Source organism: Pinus tabuliformis, chromosome 3_1 (genome assembly GCF_031772625.1).
Source record: "Pinus tabuliformis cultivar Carrire ecotype Pingquan chromosome 3_1, CPIR1, whole genome shotgun sequence".
Classification (NCBI taxonomy): Eukaryota; Viridiplantae; Streptophyta; class Pinopsida; order Pinales; family Pinaceae; genus Pinus; species Pinus tabuliformis.
In genome coordinates, this window is record NC_142301.1 from 961,600,401 (window position 1) to 961,621,662 (window position 21,262).

A 21,262-nucleotide genomic window follows, 5' to 3' on the forward strand; every position below is an offset into this window, starting at 1 on the left:
TTCATCTTTGGACAAGATGTTGCTCCCAACATTTCTGCTTGTAGCCATTTGCTCCAGAGGAATGTTTTCTTCTTCTTCTCCCCTAGAGGTTCTTCAGATATGTCTTGATGTCCACCCAGGGGTCCTTCAATCACAGCCATCGAAGAAGAGAGAATCTTGGCTGTGTGAAGCAGTGGGGGTGTTGCACAATCATTTTTCTAACTTATCTCTACTCCTACAAGACATGAAATGAAATCTTTTTGGTTGATTTTTTTCTTTTTTCCCTACTTCTACTTGCAAAACTGAAACAGATTGATCTACAGCTAACTATAAAGATGCAGAATTAAACTGAAAGCAGGAAAGAACTAATCTACTTTGCTCAAATGAAATTGCAGGAATGAAATGCTAGTCTACGCTTGCAGGATTGAAATGCTAATCTACGCTTGCAGAATTGAAATTGCGGAATTGAAATGCTAATCTATGAAAGCGGGAAATTCTAATCTACTTTTGCAGAAACGAAATTGCATAATGGAAATGAAATAAACTACTTAGCAGAAGGTTGTAGTAGAAAATAGAAGAAAAGCGACAATCACCAATACTCTGACGCTTCCCCGGCAACGGCGCCAAAACGATGGTGAGCTCCAGTATTGTAGCAATAATGCTACAACTCCTGGGGCTTCCTATCTCTAATTTTATCAACTCGGTAGTTCGTACAAACTTGCAAGCGACGGTGCTGTATGCACAAGTACTAGCTCTTGTCGCAGCTGTCACTTGGTCAGCTGGCACAAGTCCGCTAGGGCTCAAGCCAACTTCTATATACTCTCAGAAGAAGCTTTCTAAATGATGGACGAAGGCTGTCTCAAGGGAAATTGATCTACTTTGCAAAAAATGAACTGAAAACCAACCAAAGCATGGAAACCCTAGTAAACCCTAATCTGACTAGTTTGACCTCTATGATGCAATAGTGAAAGTGCAAATGTCTAAAAAGGATGCCATTACTTCTAATGATGTGAAATGCATGAACTCAAACTACTTCTATGAAAAAGAACATTGTTTTTATATTTTTGCTTAAGTGGTTGGAGTTATTATGACTTGTTTCTTATTAGGTTTTGACTATGCAGGGGTGGTTTGAAGGGAAAGAAAGCTTGGGAAAGGTCAGGAGGGCTAGGAGAGGTTTCGGGGGATCCAAAACATCATTCCACAGAGGTCCACAACGTTCAGGTGCTCGGCAACCGAGTCTGCAGGCTTCTACAGGATGTCTGCAGGGGTTTCTACAGGATGTTCAGGGATTTCTACAGGATGTTCTGAAAAGGGATTTCGGAGCATGGGTGAGTGAGGGAAGATGCATGAGTGGATATGGAGGTAGGATAGGGGTCTGAAGTGGCCTAGGAACTGATGGATGGAGCTAAGGAATGGCGAGGATGGTTCAATTTGTTCAAGGGAGAGTGAAACAATGTTGCACAAAAATTAGGGTTTTGGGAGCGAATGGCAAACGTGCAGCAAGGGTTCTAAGTAGAGGGTGGAGTGGATGGTGCTGATGGAGAATAAGCAAATGAAGGAGTGGTACAGGTGCTCTGCAAGTGGTTTTTCAAACTGGACAAACAAAGACACGCAAGAAAACAAAGATCTAGTTATGCTACCCTAATATGACCTAGCTAACAGTAACAAGAATGGACAGCAGCTTATTCAAAATGAAATGCATGAACTAACTTATGCCACTAAGAAATCATCAACTGAAGCATTTAACACTACTAATATTAACATCTACAAACGAGGATTCCAACACTAAAAATTGCATGGCAAAGCAAAACAACGTTTTTGTTGGCAGCAAAGTCACATTAGTCCCAGCTCATGATTCCACAAAGGGGGAGGTGAGATCCAAGGTGTTTGGCAGCCTTTTTCTGAAGATCTTCCCTGTGATTAACCTATCAAGAAAATTTGAACATTAAAAACCTTTTCTAATCGTCAAAAGCAACCTAAACAACAACACAACATTTAAATCTAAATAGCAGATTTTATTATGAGAATGCAGCAAAGACACATAAAGATAAACAAAGGAGGTACTGGGTGCTTGAGATGGGCCCAAACCCAAGAGCTACAGCCTCCTAAGAAAGATTTAGAGCTGGTGCAAAGCTGGATTCATATTTATTAATCAAGAATGAAGAGTTACATAAAAACTGTTCACAAGGAGAACTTGAACATGAGCTGAAAGCAAAGCTAATCTATTGCATAAAAATCGAACTACAAACTAGCTAACTAATGGCTAAAACAAAATGACTAACTGGCTACAAAATGACTAACCACTAGCTAACCCCAAAATGAGGCCCCAAGCCTTCTTATTTATACAATTTGAGGACCCAACAGTCCTCCTAAAAGTTAGGGACTTGGCTGCCCAAGACTTGTAGTTAACAGCAGTCCTACTTGACTTGCTTGGTTGCCCTTGTGCTGATTGATTCGGTGGCCCTTGAACTCCGAGCTGATGGTGGAGAATTCGAGGTAAGGGCCCATAAATGAGGGGGACACCTTCCTACAAATCCTCTAGCTTGTTCTCCCACGAATTTGGCTACCAAGTGCTCATTAAGACCTTCAATTTTGTCTCCAAGTTGACCAAAAAGGCTACACAAAGCACCCATTAGACTTGTTGGCATAATGACTAACCAAATTCACTCTATTAACATAAAAATAATCAAAAACATGCAATAAACAAATGAGAATGGTGGACTAAGCCAAATTAGGAGGTTGAATGAGCCCAAATAATTGTACATTTTTGGGGCTCATCAATAACGTTGGTCACAAAGCAGCTCAATGTGTTGCATATAAAACAATCATGACTAGAGAAGCTCAAAAACAAAGAAGTATTACCGGGATTACAAAAAGGACCTATAACAACTTTTCGGCTCTTGAAAATGAAGTTGAATGTTCTATTTGCAATAACTTTGGTCATGAAGATTCTGAATGCAGGAGCAGGTTTCAGCGGAAAAAGGAACAAGCCTCAAGCACCAAAACATGGAGAATAAAAGAACCACAAACAAAAAGATGTGGGATAGCATTTTATGCAGAGGGACAGGAAAATCTATGGTACATTGACAGTGGATGTTCGAAGCATATGACCGGTGATAAAGAAAAACTTGAGTCATATTCTGCTCTAGAAAAGGGAAAGAAAGTTTCTTTTGGAAATGATACTCCTGCAACTATAAAAGGAAAAGGCATTGCTCAGTTAAAAGAAAAGGTCAAGGCTGGAAATGTTTTGTATGTTTATGGATTGAAGCATAATCTTCTAAGTGTCAGCCATATGTGTGATCAAAGAACTGAGGTGATATTCAGATCAAATGGATGTCTTGTTCGTGATCTTGATACAGGTAAAACAGTGATCAAAGGCAAAAGAACTCCAAATAATCTGTACATATTTGAAGAAGGACAACAACAATGCTATCTGAGCAAGGATGATGAGCACTGGTTATGGCATCGGAGGTTGGGACATCTAAGCTTTTCACAAATAAGGAAAGCATGCAAATATCAGGCAGTCCGCAATCTTCCAGATATCAAAATTCCTGACAACACCATATGCAAATCATGTCAGTTTGGAAAACAAACCAGAACTAACTTTCCAGAGAAGGAAGGATCAGCTAGCATGCCTCTTGAGCTAGTACATACAGATACATGTGGTCCATTCAGGAAAAGAACACCTCGAGGAGAAGAATACTTGATATTATTCATTGACGATTTCTCCAGGTTTGTCTGGTTAGGACTTATGAAGCACAAAGATGAAGCATTCGAAAAATTCAAATCCTTCAAAGCCTTGGTTGAAAATGAATCAGGTCACAAAATTAAGTGCCTCAGATCCGAAAGAGGTGGGGAATTTACCTCAAATGAATTTTTCGATTTCTGTGAAGAACATGGGATAAGAAGAGAATTCTCTACAGCTAGAACTCCTCAGCAAAATGGAGTTGTGGAAAGAATGAACAGAACAGTCCAACAAATGGCTCGTGTTATGCTTGATGAGTCAGGAACTCCCGCAACTTTCTGGGGTGAAGCTGCACATGCTGCGGTTGTTATTCTCAACAAAACAAATGTTCGGGTGAACAACACTCAAACTCCTCATGAGCTCTGGAGTGGTAGGACTCCTTCGGTAAAGCACTTCAAAATCTTTGGGAGCAAATGCTATATCAAGAATACTGATGAGCAGCTTGGAAAACTTGAACCTAGAGCAGATGAAGGCATTCTTCTTGGTTACTCTCCACATAGAAAAGAATACAAATGCTACAATAAAAGACTTGGCAGAATTGTTGACAGCATTGATGTAGTGGTTGATGAGAAGGGATACATTCCTAGGCAAGTACATCATGAAGAAATCGAAGAAGATGAAGGCTACCCTCAACGACAGAAGGATGAAGAAGAAGAACCTCAAGAAGAACCAGAGGAACAAACAAGAATAGAAGAAAAGACTCCATCCAGATATGTTCAGAAAAATCATCCAGAATCTCAGATTATGGGGCAGAAAGAAGCAGGTGTACAAACAAGAAGAACAGTTGTAGAAGCCTCAAGCTATTTGGCATTACTCTCCTCTTCTGAACCACAAAATGTGAAAGAGGCATGCAAAGATGAATGTTGGGTGAAAGAAATGGATGAAGAACTTGAGAAGATCGAAAAGAACAACACTTGGGAGCTGGTTCCTAGACCAAAGGATAAAAATGTTATCGGAACAAAATGGGTCTTCAAAAATAAATTGAATGAAAATGGAGAAGTAATTAGAAACAAGGCCAGACTTGTTTGTAAAGGGTATGTGCAGTAAGAAGGAATAGACTTTGAAGAAACCTTTGCTCCTATTGCAAGACTTGAGGCCATCTGAATGTTCCTTGCTCTCTCAAGTTTTCAAAACTTCAAAGTATTTCAAATGGACGTGAAATCAGCCTTTCTGAATGGAGACTTGGAAGAAGAAGTATACATTGAGCAGCCAGATGGGTTCATTCTTGGAAATGATCCAAATCTTGTATGCAGATTGAAAAAGGCCCTCTATGGTCTCAAACAAGCTCCAAGGGCTTGGTACTACCGTTTGGACAAATATCTTCATCAACAAGGTTTTTCAAAAGGATCAGCAGATAGCAATCTTTATATAAAAGTTGAAAATGACAAATTACTAATACTTGTTGTGTATGTAGATGACATTATTTTTGGCAGCAATGAAGAAGCTATGAGTCAAAGCTTTGCCTTGGTCATGTAGAAAGAATTTGAAATGTCCTTGCTGGGAGAACTGACATATTTCCTTGGTTTGCAAATCCAACAAAAAGAAGGAGGAATCTTTTTATCTCAAACCAAGTATCTCAAACAGATTTTGAAGAAATATGGCATGGAAGATGCAAAACCAGTATGTACACCTATGGTCACGAGATGTAGCCTCAGTGCAAATGATGAATTTGCAGCAGTACATCAACCAACCTACAGATCTATGATTGGAAGTTTACTTTATTTGACAGGTACCCGACTGGACATCATGCATGCAGTCGGAATAGTTGGAAGATTTCAGGAAAATCCAAAGGAGACTCATCTTCAGGCAGTGAAGAGAATTTTCAAATATCTTCAAGGGACTCAAAATTATGGCTTATGGTATCCCAGAGATACAGATCTCACACTTCATGCTTATACAGATGCAGATTGGGCCGGAATCATGGATGACAGGAAAAGCACAAGTGGTGGTGCGTTCTTTATGGGTTCCAGACTGGTATCTTGGTTCAGCAAGAAGCAAAGTTCGATTGCCTTGTCTACAGCTGAAGCAGAATATGTTGCTGTTGCATCTTGTTGCACTCAACTCCTTTGGATGATGCAGACTTTGCAGGATTTTCAAATCACTTCTACACCACCTATCCCCATCTTATGTGATAACACAAGTGCAATTAGCATCTCAAAGAATCCTGTCATGCATTCAAAAACCAAGCACATACCAATCAAGTATCATTTTCTTCGGGAACAAGTGCTTGAACAGAAGGTCAAGTTGGAGTATGTTCCTTCTAAGGAACAAGTTGCTGATATACTCACCAAACCATTGCCCAGGGACACTTTTGAATACCTCAGGCAAAAGCTGGGGGTTGTTGATGCATCATCTTATTGTTGAAACTCTTCTGTTTGATGGCTGTACGCATGGTTCATCTGGGGTATATGCGTACATATGTTGGGTGGCTGATTGGTTGAAGACTGATGGTACAGGTTCAGGGGGAGCATATAATGCATTATTGGCATTACAGAGGATGTACAGAAGGAGATCATGGAAGTAGCTGCAATATGTCTCTATCTCTTTCATGGTGGATTATGGTTCTTCGTTGCAGATCTGGTTCATATTCAGGGGGAGCATGTTCTTAGGGGGAGCATAACCCTTTGCCCTTGATGTCAAAGGGGGAGAATGAAGCTGAAGTTTTGAGGTTGCCATCAAGTCCAAAGGGGGAGATTGTTAGCATTATGTTTCTGGTATGGCTATATGTTACAGATGTTGTACTTGATGGCAACACCCGTGGCAAGGCTCTCAATATGTTGAAAATTAAGAAGTACGCAGGAGATCAGTTCAAAAAGTGCGTACCCGCAGGTACACCATGAAGGGACCGCGGCCAGATACACAGGTCAACCGTTCAGGAGGTGCATACCCCCAGTGCACTCATTTCAAGGCAGAGAAAAGCACACGTGGGGTTTCTTATGTTTAACCCTTGGTATTTAGCAGACGGTATTTGTGTTACTATGGTTTTGGCTCGTGGTATTGATCCATGATTTTAGGAGGAGCTTGCCTATATAAAGCAAAGGAGATCACTTGGCTAAGCATCTTTTGCAATTGAATATCTTAAGATCTGAAATATTGGGTTATGGTCTTAAAAGCTTGATCTATATGAAGTTGAAAGCGAATCTGTGAAGGGTGATCTCTCGAGCGCATGATCAGATCTGGGCATCTGAGCATCTGTGCCACTCTGGTGGACTGCCTATTCAGCCCTAATCAGAAGTACGCATGTGTTTAACAGGAGAGCTGCGTGGGTACTGTTGAGGGCCCCGAAGTCGGGTCAACAACAAGGGGGATACCCACCCGGTCCGGAACCTGGTTGGCGGCTCCTTGCCCGTTTGGAGTAGCGGGTCCGACTGGGGATAACGGGACCAGCTTCCCGATGCATGGGATGTGTATGTGTGTGTGTGTGGAATTTTGGTTAGGTTACTTCTAAGAAACGTTCTAAAGACTACTGTAAATCTATCTTACAAACTTGAGCCTAAATTACTATAATCAAATGAAAACAACACACAGAATTTACATTAACCCGGGATGTTTCTTTTATCATGCGATCTAGAAAGATTTCTAACAGCAGCTGGTAATAAAGATCATTCAACTGATATCAGAATATAAATCAATAAAGATAAACCATTCTGCATAAGAAGTTAGACAGAGCGGTTGTGAACAACACATCGCATAATCAAATCATTCGCATATTAAGCATAAATAGACAAATCCACCGTACAGAAGTGCCAAATGATAACTTATATATTCATACATTAACATGCAAACAATATCAGCTGTATATTGCTTTAAGAATACAAGCAGAAATTAATCAAGAGATAAAAGTACCATTAATGACTAATTCTTACCCATAGACTTCAAACAATAACGATCTACCTCTACTTACTTCTAACGTCTACCAAGAGTACAGAAGTGCAACATCAGTAGCAGACATAAGAATGCAAACATAAATAAATCACGATCCTTCCATTCATCAAAACCTCCTCTGAGGGTGCAGAAGTGCATGTTCTGAGGACAAGTTTTTGACAAATATCTGGACCCCTCTCCAATGCAATGAGAAGGGTTGAAATACTACTATCTAATCCTAATAATAGTATTATTACAAAATTTTAGGATACGGCTCTCAAATGACCGTCCTTTTTCTAATTCAGTAAAACAAAAAGAAAAACAACTTTCTAAATTGAAATTACTTCTTAATCTGGTCCCTGAAATTGTAGTTATCAAGCATGGGCTTGAGAAGAGTCGGTTGGCCGACTTCCGTGCTTAGTTGGGCTGCGAAAACAGCGTCCATAAGAGCTGGCGCTATTTTCTCGGCCGCGTTCATGATGCACCTTACCGTCATGCACTGGCTGTGAGGCTTAACTAAGTAAGTCCAGTAACTTTCCCAGTTTAACCTAGCCAATGCCTGAATTGTCTTCCCGCTTGCCTCTGCTTTCTGCTTCCATTCTGCTTCCAGCTGTAACACACTTGGTAAGTATCCCGGGGTGTATTCTGAAATCAAATTAGCTCTGTGCAAATTTTCATTTACACAATTGATAAGTATGGTCGCCTGTGTTGTTGCTGACTCTACTGCCTGCTCTGCCTGTGTTATTTGCTCGTCCCATTTGTTGAAGAGCAAGTCTTTGTGATTTTCATTAATCTTGGGCGCCCCTGCTCTTTTCCCTTCCTCGTCATTTTGCCAAGCCAGATATTATGTTACTCTTTTGTTGGCCTGGTCATAGTCATTCCGTAGTTCCACTACTTGGCTGGTGATCTTGTCGCTCAGCTCACAAAAATCCCTCCACTGTGATATTCTACGTACCATGTCCTCCTGTTGCTGTGACAGTTGGTTGTTCAGGCTGATGGACTCTAAAATAAATTCTGTCAGCTTGGGTTCATCCTTGTGCATTTCTTGCACCGTCTGCAGTTGCTTTTCCTTTTCTTCAATATTTCTTTGGTGGCCCAGCTGCATCTGGAGAAAATCTTCTTGTAGTTTTTCAAGCTGCTTGGAAGCTTCAGCGTTTATATTGGCTTGTTGCAACTGTTGTTGCAGCAGTTGTATTTGACTCTCGCGTTCTTTTAGAAGTTGCTGAACTTCAGAGGCCTTGTCGATGGTCGCAGAAGCATATGCTCCTGCAATCTGAGACAACTTAGTGAGGTTTTCAGTTGGATTGCTATTCGGGTCTTTCCACAAGACATCTAGGTGTTCAACATCTTGAGCTAGTGCATCCGCAAGCTTTCTTTTCTTTCTTTATCTTCTTACAACTGCCCTGTGCTGTGGGCTGTAGAATACGTCTAGTGGAGGGATCTCTTCTATGCTAAGTAGAAGTTCTGAGGATGGAGCGATAGGAAGATGCTCCATCTCTGTGGTGCTACTGACGATGGTTGAGAGGACCTCTTGCGCCACCTGCGTGTTGTCCACAGGTGTTTTCAGGACCTGACCTTCAAGATTAATCAGTTCATTGAAGGTCTCCCATTCTTTATCTAATTCTACTGTAACAAGAGGTGCTTCGGTGACGGGGGGGAACTTCTCTTGATGACGAGGCAGCAACTTGCTGCTGAGCCATAGAACTTGACTGAGCTGTGTCCTTGATTGTTTCTTCGTTTCTTTCTTCTTTGTGGACAGACCCTTCAAGATCTGGAGATATTTCTCGCACGGCACTGGAATCAGATTTGGAGGCACCAGAGTGTTCACTGAGGCTGACGCTCGGAGTCGGTTCTCTGGTAGCTATTCGCAGTCCTTCCAGTGGAATGCTAGACAACCTTCTTTCTCTATAAGAGGTGAATTTCCGGAAGTTGTCCGGGGATAGCCTCGATCGTGCTTCCTGCAAAACTTCTTCGAGCGAGTTCTTTCCCTGAAAAAGATCGTCAAACAGATCTTTTTGCCCAGAGAACACACTTATCCTGACGCTAGTTGTAAATTCCTGGGCCACTTTATTTGGGTCGAATGGCCTTGGTGGGAGTTTAAATAGTTTGAGACACGTCACATTCTCCACCTCGCCCAAAGCTTGCCCTACATCGAATAAAGAGAAGACCCCACACGTGACTGGGAATGGAGGCCAAATGGCCTTCTTTTTGTTTTTTAGGTCTTTGGTTAAACCACCTTCAGAACAAGTCTGATAAGCGATTTCTCGGGCCAATAATTTATCTAGGATATATAAGGGTAGGACGTGCGGGGGTACTGTGCTTCCGAAAACTTGGATATAGGTAAACCACTCTTCCCCAAACCATCTTGCGATGGAGGTGATATCAATTTGTGCCTCAGGGGAGCATCTTGGGGGATCTTTACCGTATATTATCCTATGCATGGGTAATATAAGACCATGGCAAATCTGATAAAAATGGGGGGCAAACTGGGAATCCCACAGAATTTTATGATAGACATGAATGGGCAATGGGTCCTGGGTAGTCCATTGCCAACCCATGGTAGGGAACTTGGATACAAGACAGATAGAATCGATTATATAGGCAGACAAATAAAAAGGCAGATAGACTCTTTGGGAGTGGGATCTTTTAGAACGGTAGTGGAGGATCGCCTTATACAGAGTGTCAGAAAGGATTTTGGCCCAATCTACTAACTCAGAGTTAGTTGCAGCATCAATTAGGGGTAACCAGTCGGTTGGAAATTTATTGATATCTGGTTTACCGAATATTCTACATAGCATAGCCGCAGCGAAACAATATGGAGAAGTAAGAGAACCAGTGCTATACATACCGTTCTTATCCTTCTTCAACGGTTCATCTCTTTTCGACCACTCCTTAGTAGTATCTGATAGGTTGGGATTCTCTGCTACGAACTTTGTAACGAACTCTGCACTGTAGGTCGTCTGCTGCTCAGGTAAATGATACATGAGCCTTAGGTCTTGAGCTGCAAACGCTGCCACGATCCCATGTCCTTGGGCTCTGAACTGTCTCTGGTGCAACTCCGCATCATCTAGTATCCATTTGATCATATCTGTGTATGGCAGGATCTTTGGCCTCGCTGCAATTCTATGGAGGAAAGAACATGCCAGGTCTTCCAGAGATGCTTCTGATGAACGCGATGCATCTGCGACAGCCGGAGTTGCTTTGATTATTCTCGGATTCTCTTCCTCCAATATCCTATACATGCCTTCCCAAGTTGAGATACCCGCATCCTTATTGCATGCAATGTCTGTGTAGAGGGGCGCCATCTCTTTGGTCTTTTCCCTTGTCTCTGAGCTCTGAGCTTTGTTCTTTTTCTCCATCTCGCTTAGCGTTTCTATTTGGTTTTGCCTTCGAGCTTTGCTCCTGCAAGTTAAGAGCGAAATGGAAAGATCGATCAGAAAGGTGATGGGAAGGCGTTAAATGCAAGAGATAGATTAGATACGCCACCTTACGTGAAGCAAAATCCGCATTAAGGCACGCGTCTTTATGCCACTTAATAACTGACAACCAATTCATTACTAACATTGAATGCGCATATATCCCAAGTCAGTTTATGGTGAGTGGATTTTCTTTGGGTGGCGTGCCCGAAAGAGTCGTATCAAGGTGCTTTTATGATTTGCCAATGCATCTTTTCATATCGCGCGATCACAAACGGCAGTGATCGCAACATCGCAGATCGGCATATCGCAGATCGCAACAATTCAATGTTCGCCAACGTACCTTGCCTGGTTTCTGCGATATGCGATCGTACGATCGCAACATCACAGATCGGCGGGTTTATAAGTTTTTCTTTATGGAGGCTAGTGCATTGCGATGTGATGTTGTTTTCTAGAGAGGAACGAAGGTGTTTTTATCTTTTTAGAGATGCACTCTTAAAGATTTGCTTTTATGAACATAGGTTTTAGGCTTAAATCGTCTAAGGACCTTTTTCTACGTTTTATGCTTGTAATTTCAAAAAAAGAAATCTTTTGTTTTTTTTTCTAAAGATTAACTAAGGGTCCCCCATTCAATCTATCATCATGACTGATATTAGGCTGAATAAGGGGGGGGTTGTTGCTGGCCACAACAATTGGCGATTCACTTGGGAGAACCAGTTATCTCTGCTCTTTTTCTATTGATGTCTTCGGACTTTTCTTAAAAAAAAAATTTCTCAGGGAATTCGAACTTTATTATAAGAAGATAAGAACAAACAATACTTCAAAGCATCAATGATGTTTGTTTTATCCCCATCTTATTTCAATTACTTACATTCCCAGGTTGTTTTCCGAGTTTAGATCAGTTACTACTTGGTCTTGTAAGACATAAAAATAAAGAGTTCTCTTATGTATCAACCCCTTTTTAAAGAATGCCCTTTAGTCGCAGGTAGAGCCACTGCTGCCAGCAGGCGTCCATAGCCTCGACAGGGTTACCTATTATCCAGGAATGATCCTTTGTCCTGCTTTGGGTTTTTTAACAACTTTTTTCAAAAGAAATATACCTTTCTTGATGCTGTTTCCTTTTTTATTCTCTAAAGAACAATGTCTTGGTTTGGTGGCCAACTTATGACACAGTCATTCACTGGATTTATACTTTCGCTGAACAAGCTGGCTCGTGATGAGACCCCTTGCCTTTTGATCGCAACAATCTTGAGTCGTTGCCCTGTTTTGGTAGACAGTTTTGGCAAAGTCAGCGAGTTATAATATCTGTGATCATGATAAGTCGGCTCGTGATGAGACCTCTTATTCTTTGAGATATAGCATCTTTCTAGGTCATTTCTCTGAACGTTACGTTTTCCTTTAGCAGGGAGGAAGTCAAATTCTCTTTCCTTAAGAAAGTTCTGGACGACAATGATAGGGTTGCTTTTGATAATGGCTGTTCTTTACAGAGAATCTTTATTCTAATATTGATACCTTTCATTGTGCTGATCTAAAAACGAATTCCTTGCTGAGATAACTTTCTTTGAGAATTTTCCGGGTTTAAAATTTAACATCATCTCTGGGTTAAAGATCTATTGATAATAAAGGCCAGACTCTCCCAGGATTAGCCGTTCATAAGAGCTGAAATTCCAAAATCTTTAACAGAGACAAGGTTTCTTTGGCAACCGTCAAATACTATTTTAGCCAGAACACACTTTATTTTGATTAGGCAATTGTTATCTAGGGTCATGTAGAGAATACGACTGACCTTGCCTATCTTTATTTGAAGCAAGTTAATATCCTATCTAAATTACCACTACTCCTACTCTAATTATGTACAGGAAATAGCTAAGAAAAATGGTATTTCCAGTGGAACCAACGATTCATTATTATTCCTAGCCGCATAGATTGCCTAAGTATAAAAAAAATGAATCGAATTCCCCATGGGTAGGACTTGTTGTTTAGGGGATAAGGAATCATGAATCCAGTTGGAATCTTGTTTGATTTTATTTTCCTGTGATAGGTTTCTTCCAACTGAATACCTATCGGATCACAGAAATTGGGATGAATTTCTTTTGTGAATGGGCGATCTTTCGATGGAAAGGACAGCAAGCCAATCCGTGAGATATGTTCTTCGATTTTGGTGGCTTATGACCCGTCGATTGTTAATTCTGAGTTTTTAGCGATCTCGTTTGAAATGAAAGTTTTTATACATAAATCGCCAAAATCTAATCTATCAAAATTTTGGAGTTTTAAAAAGAAATTCGATTTTGTACACGAAGAACATAAGTGAGAAAGAAAAGATTGGGTAGCTGTATATATAGTGGGGTCGCACGTCTGGGAGTTATCTGTAACTTTCTGCTTTTCACAAGAATTGGCCGGGTTCTGTGAATCAGGATTTGAATGATGATTGCGATCAGGGATGGAGATCTCCTCTGGATATGAATCGTATATAGGAGCATCGTCGTGGATAGTAAAATCATCCAAATGGGATTTTGCTTTGAGATGAGGGTTAGATGGGATTGCTTCTGATTTGAGATGTTCCTTATGATCTGACCCTAATTGGATTACTCGTGATAATTTGACACTATCACAGTTATCAAAGCAATTATCTCGAAAGACTTTACTATTTTCCCTATGATCCTCTTTTTCATTATGTGTTTTTAGACAAGGCAGATGAGGTAGCTCTTGTTCGATATAAGTCGTAGGCTTTGATATGATGGTCTCTTTACTTTGAAAATCTAGCGACGTCTTGTTTGAATAACCCTCTGATGGAATAGACTTGACATTATGAGGGAGAAGAACATTGTCACTGAAAACATTAGGGTAAAGAGAAAAGTGTGGTTCCGGAGCAATGTATTTAAAAACATTAAATAAATCTCGTTCATCAGATTCACAATAAGTATCAGGCCTTAGATCATACCTTCTTTTGTCGATATCTTTCGAAAGAGAAAGAGTGGATGGATCTAACCTTGGCATCAGCATATGTTGATTTGAAAAAATACTGTTTGACTTTGTTTCAAAGTCGTCTTCTGGTGTCAGGGCGCTTTCCTCTCCAGTACTTTCGCTTTCGCCTTTTGGTGTCAGAGCATGTAGAACTCCTAGGCTAAATTCTGTTTGGTCAGGTACGGGGGGTAGGGAAACCTCATCATAATCCGAGGATTCTTCATCTGTGAGCTCATCCTCAAGATCATATTGTAGGCATTTAAGATGAAATCGTATATTGAAATCCCTCACGGGTTCGTCTTGTTTTCGCAGATAGTCGATTTCATCATACACCTGGTCGTACTCATAGCAATCAAATTCCAAGATGAAAGCTTTAACGAGTTGGTCCCAGCTGTGGACTGATGCAGCTGGGAGGTTCCTGCACCATCTCCTAGCTTCTGCTGTGAACGTGAGAGTAAAAATCCTGCACAGAACGCCTTCGTCAATTTTCTGAATATCAGCACTAAAGACTCTATGAATGAACTGTAAGGCGTGATGAAATGCAGAAGAATTATTCTCGCCATTAAATTTTACCTGAGATAATAGTCTTACCACGTCCGGTGGAGTGTTGGAAGATATAGGAACCTGGATGCAACTCCAAATGGGAATTCTGTGAGTAGACATCCTTTTCCAGGACTTCTAGTTTTAAACATATCCCAACAGACAATATGCTCAGGCCCTCCTTCTAGCGCCAGAAATGTTGAGGGCCCCGAAGTCGGGTCAACAACAAGGGGGATACCCACCCGGTCCAGAACCTGGTTGGCGGCTCCTTGCCCGTTTGGAGTAGCGGGTCCGACTGGGGATAACGGGACCAGCTTCCCGATGCATGGGATGTGTATGTGTGTGTGTGTGGAATTTTGGTTAGGTTACTTCTAAGAAACGTTCTAAAGACTACTGTAAATCTATCTTACAAACTTGAGCCTAAATTACTATAATCAAATGAAAACAACACACATAATTTACATTAACCCGGGATGTTTCTTTTATCATGCGATCTAGAAAGATTTCTAACAGCAGCTGGTAATAAAGATCATTCAACTAATATCAGAATATAAATCAATAAAGATAAACCATTCTGCATAATAAGTTAGATAGAGCGGTTGTGAACAACACATCGCATAATCAAATCATTCGCATATTAAGCATAAATAGACAAATCCACCGTACAGAAGTGCCAAATGATAACTTATATATTCATACATTAACATGCAAACAATATCAGCTGTATATCGCTTTAAGAATACAAGCAGAAATTAATCAAGAGATAAAAGTACCATTAATGACTAATTCTTACCCATAGACTTCAAACAATAACGATCTACCTCTACTTACTTCTAACGTCTACCAAGAGTACAGAAGTGCAACATCAGTAGCAGACATAAGAATGCAAACATAAATAAATCACGATCCTTCCATTCATCAAAACCTCCTCTGAGGGTGCAGAAGTGCATGTTCTGAGGACAAGTTTTTGACAAATATCTGGACCCCTCTCCAATGCAATGAGAAGGGTTGAAATACTACTATCTAATCCTAATAATAGTATTATTACAAAATTTTAGGATACGGCTCTCAAATGACCGTCCTTTTTCTAATTCAGTAAAACAAAAAGAAAAACAACTTTCTAAATTGAAATTACTTCTTAATCTGGTCCCTGAAATTGTAGTTATCAAGCATGGGCTTGAGAAGAGTCGGTTGGCCGAGTTCCGTGCTTAGTTGGGCTGCGAAAACAGCGTCCATAAGAGCTGGCGCTATTTTCTCGGCCGCGTTCATGATGCACCTTACCGTCATGCACTGGCTGTGAGGCTTAACTAAGTAAGTCCAGTAACTTTCCCAGTTTAACCTAGCCAATGCCTGAATTGTCTTCCCGCTTGCCTCTGCTTTCTGCTTCCATTCTGCTTCCAGCTGTAACACACTTGGTAAGTATCCCGGGGTGAATTCTGAAATCAAATTAGCTCTGTGCAAATTTTCATTTACACAATCGATAAGTATGGTCGCCTGTGTTGCTGCTGACTCTGCTGCCTGCTCCGCCTGTGTTATTTGCTCGTCCCATTTGTTGAAGAGCAAGTCTTTGTGATTTTCATTAATCTTGGGCGCCCCTGCTCTTTTCCCTTCCTCGTCATTTTGCCAAGCCAGATATTCTGTTACTCTTTTGTTGGCCTGGTCATAGTCATTCCATAGTTCCACTACTTGGCTAGTGATCTTGTCACTCAGCTCACAAAAATCCCTCCACTGTGATATTCTACGTACCATGTCCTCCTGTTGCTGTGACAGTTGGTTGTTCAGGCTGATGGACTCTGAAATAAATTCTATCAGCTTGGGTTCATCCTTGTGCATTTCTTGCACCGTCTGCAGTTGCTTTTCCTTTTCTTCAATATTTCTTTGGTGGCCCAGCTGCATCTGGCGAAAATCTTCTTGTAGTTTTTCAAGCTGCTTGGAAGCTTCAGCGTTTATATTGGCTTGTTGCAACTGTTGTTGCAGCAGTTGTATTTGACTCTCGCGTTCTTTTAGAAGTTGCTGAACTTCAGAGGCCTTGTCGATGGTCGCAGAAGCATATGCTCCTGCAATCTGAGACAACTTAGTGAGGTTTTCAGTTGGATTGCTATTCGGGTCTTTCCACAAGACATCTAGGTGTTCAGCATCTCGAGCTAGTGCATCTGCAAGCTTTCTTTTCTTTCTTTATCTTCTTACAACTGCCCTGTGTTGTGGGCTGTAGAATACGTCTAGTGGAGGGATCTCTTCTATGCTAAGTAGAAGTTCTGAGGATGGAGCGATAGGAAGATGCTCCATCTCTGTGGTGCTACTGACGATGGTTGAGAGGACCTCTTGCACCACCTGCGTGTTGTCTACAGGTGTTTTCGGGACCTGACCTTCAAGATTAATCAGTTCATTGAAGGTCTCCCATTCTTTATCTAATTCTACTCTAACAAGAGGTGCTTCGGTGACGGGGGGAGGAACTTCTCTTGATGATGAGGCGGAAACTTGCTGCTGAGCCATAGAACTTGACTGAGCTGTGTCCTTGATTGTTTCTTCGTTTCTTTCTTCTTTGTGGACAGACACTTCAAGATCTGGAGATATTTCTTGCACGGCACTGGAATCAGATTTGGAGGCACCGGAGTGTTCACTGAGGCTGACGCTCGGAGTCGGTTCTCTGGTAGCTATTCGCAGTCCTTCCAGTGGAATGCTAGACAACCTTCTTTCTCTATAAGAGGTGAATTTCCGGAAGTCGTCCAGGGATAGCCTCGATCGTGATTCCTGCAAAACTTCTTCGAGCGAGTTCTTTCCCTGAAAAAGATCGTCAAACAGATCTTTTTTCCCAGAGAACACACTTATCCTGACGCTAGTTGTAAATTCCTGGGCCACTTTATTTGGGTCGAATGGCCTTGGTGGGAGTTTAAATAGTTTGAGACACGTCACATTCTCCACCTCGCCCAAAGCGTGCCCTACATCGAATAAAGAGAAGACCCCACACGTGACTGGGAATGGAGGCCAAATGGCCTTCTTTTTGTTTTTTAGGTCTTTGGTTAAACCACCTTCAGAACAAGTCTGATAAGCGATTTCTCGGGCCAATAATTTATCTGGGATATATAAGGGTAGGACGTGCGGGGGCACTGTGCTTCGGAAAACTCGGATATAGGTAAACCACTCTTCCCCAAACCATCTTGCGATGGAGGTGATATCAATTTGTGCCTCAGGGGAGCATCTTGGGGGATCTTTACCGTATATTATCCTATGCATGGGTAATATAAGACCATGGCAAATCTGATAAAAATGGGGGGAAAACTGGGAATCCCACAGAATTTTATGATAGACATGAATGGGCAATGGGTCCTGGGTAGTCCATTGCCAACCCATGGTAGGGAACTTGGATACAAGACAGATAGAATCCATTATATAGGCAGACAAATAAAAAGGCGGATAGACTCTTTGGGAGTGGGATCTTTTAGAACGGTAGTGGAGGATCGCCTTATACAGAGTGTCAGAAAGGATTTTGGCCCAATCTACTAACTCAGAGTTAGTTGCAGCATCAATTAGGGGTAACCAGTCGGTTGGAAATTTATTGATATCTGGTTTACCAAATATTCTACATAGCATAGCCGCAGCGAAACAATATGGAGAAGTAAGAGAACCAGTGCTATACATACCGTTCTTATCCTTCTTCAACGGTTCATCTCTTTTCGACCACTCCTTAGTAGTATCTGATAGGTCGGGATTCTCTGCTACGAACTTTGTAACGAACTCTGCACTGTAGGTCGTCTGCGGCTCAGGTAAATGATACATGAGCCTTAGGTCTTGAGCTGCAAACGCTGCCACGATCCCATGTCCTTGGGCTCTGAACTGTCTCTGGTGCAACTCTACATCATCTAGTATCCATTTGATCATATCTGTGTATGGCAGGATCTTTGGCCTCGCTGCAATTCTATGGACGAAAGAACATGCCAAGTCTTCCAGAGATGCTTCTAATGAACGCGATGCATCTGCGACAGCTGGAGTTGCTTTGATTATTCTCGGATTCTCTTCCTCCAATATCCTATACATGCCTTCCCAAGTTGAGATACCCGCATCCTTATTGCATGCAGTATCTGTGTAGAGGGGCGCCATCTCTTTGGTCTTTTCCCTTGTCTCTGAGCTCTGAGCTTTGTTCTTTTTCCCCATCTCGCTTAGCGTTTCTATTTGGTTTTTCCTTCGAGCTTTGCTCCTGCAAGTTAAGAGCGAAATGGAAAGATCGATCAGAAAGGTGATGGGAAGGCGTTAAATGCAAGAGATAGATTAGATACGCCACCTTACGTGAAGCAAAATCCGCATTAAGGCATGCATCTTTATGCCACTTAATAACTGACAACCAATTCATTACTAACATTGAATGCGCATAATTCCCAAGTCAGTTTATGGTGAGTGGATTTTCTTTGGGTGGCGTGCCCGAAAGAGTCGTATCAAGGTGCTTTTATGATTTGCCAATGCATCTTTTCATATCGCGCGATCACAAACGGCAGTGATCGCAACATCGCAGATCGGCATATCGCAGATCGCAACAATTCAATGTTCGCCAACGTACCTTGCCTGGTTTCTGCGATATGCGATCGTGCGATCGCAACATCGCAGATCGGCGGGTTTATAAGTTTTTCTTTATGGAGGCTAGTGCATTGCGATGTGATGTTGTTTTCTAGAGAGGAACGAAGGTGTTTTTATCTTTTTAGAGATGCACTCTTAGAGATTTGCTTTTATGAACATAGGTTTTAGGCTTAAATCGTCTATGGACCTTTTTCTACGTTTTATGCTTGTAATTTCAAAAAGAAATCTTTTGTTTTTTTTTTAAAGATTAACTAAGGGTCCCCCATTCAATCTATCATCATGACTGATATTAGGCTGAATAAGGGGGGGGGTTGTTGCTGGCCACAACAGGTACGCAGAGCAGAAACAGAAGATCTGCGTGGGTACGTAGAGCAGAAATAGGAGAGCTGCGTGGGTATGCAGAGCAGAAGAAGGAGAACTGCGTGGGTACGCAGGGCGACGAAGGTTCAGGTGCGTACGCACAGTAAAAGTACGCGGCGCGATAGTATATCTGGGTGCGTACCTGCAGTAACAGTACGCGGCGCGATAGTGTCTCTGGGTGCGTACCTGCAGTAACAGTACGCAGTGCGGTTGAAGGAACAGTGCGTGGACACGCAGTGCGGCAGAAGGATCTCTGCGGATATACGCAGGGAAGCAGAAGGTGAAGTGCGTAGCGACGCAGGCCACAGAAGGGAAAACTGCGTATCTGTCTTAAGATCTTCTGTTGATTGAATTTTTCTGTTGATAAGGTGTTCTGGGTTAGTTCTGTTATTGCTGATCTGATAACTGTAGTGGACTGTAACTTATATGTACTTGATGATCATTTGATGCTTTATGAAAAGAAGTAGGGGGTTGTAGCTCCCTTCCAGGAAAGACTGGAAAACGAGAGAGAGTTGTAGCTCTCTGCAGGTTGTAGCCTGTGTACTGGTAAAGGACTGCACCAGTACAAAATCATTGTAAAAGAAGTTTCTAATTTGAAAGAAGATAGAGACATATTGCAGTAGGTGGTTTTCACCCACATTGGGTTTCCACCTTACATCTGGTGTTCTTTGGTGTTTTTCTTATTCATGCTCATTATTTTTATGGTACTGATATGCTGAAATAATTCAAAGTATAAATAAGGAAGATTTGCTAAAAAGAATTTGATAATACTGATTCACCCCCCCTCTCAGTATTATTTCCAACACGTTGTTAGGTTCATTCAATTTATTTTAAGTTGATCTTTCTTAGAAGTTTTCCTTTTGGGATCACCACGAGATGTAGATGTAATTCCTAAAATGCAATCTAAAGATGATAAGCAAGCTTTTATCTCTTTTTAGCAATGAAAATCCTAGCTACAAGGGGAAAAGAAAGACACAATCTTTTCTCAAACAGCAAAGAGCACATTGTAAATGCACTTTTCCTAAATCAAGACAAACATACTATCAATATGCAAATGCACATATGCATGTATTTGTTTTCACTTTCTTAATATTGATGCCTAAAAAGAAAGTTGATGTACAAATCTGAATTTGCTTTCAAGCGACAAACACAAACAAGCTTCTTTTCGAAATCAAAAGGTAGAGAAGATTACGACACTTTATGATTTTGAAATAAACACTCGTTTCGACACTAGAAAGTGAAAAATTCAAACCAAAGACAAAAGTAAAAGCATAATCGACTGTCAACAGCAAATAAACTTTCTCCTAAGATCAAATCGACACTTGTGACAGATCTAAATCCAAGGACGACAGTATGACTATTCTACTCTTTCAATGGACAACTGTAAATGATGTAACAAACACACAAAGAACATCTACAGTCTTTTTGTACAAAGGAGGCAGAATTAAGGCAAAGAAAAGGGGTTTCTAAACAGACACACACTGATTACAGGCTGCAAAAAATAGAGACAAAACTGAAAAATGAAGCAAAGAACCTCAGCTGCACAGGGCTAGGCTGATCAGTGCACCTGTTACACAGAGAAACTGAATTGCAGCGCAGGTAGCCCTCTCGGGAACTGTGTTGAAATGTAGAATCTCTTCACAGAGCCTGTGCTGGGGCAGAAACGAGAATTCTATCCAGGTTCTGGGTCACGGTTTGCAGTTTAATCTATGGTTTTTGGCCGAGTAAAAGCAATCAGTAATGCACAATCAGAGGGTGGATTTAAAGGAGGTCTAAGAGCTATCACAAAGGGTAATCAGATCATTTGTGAATCAGCTGTTCAAAT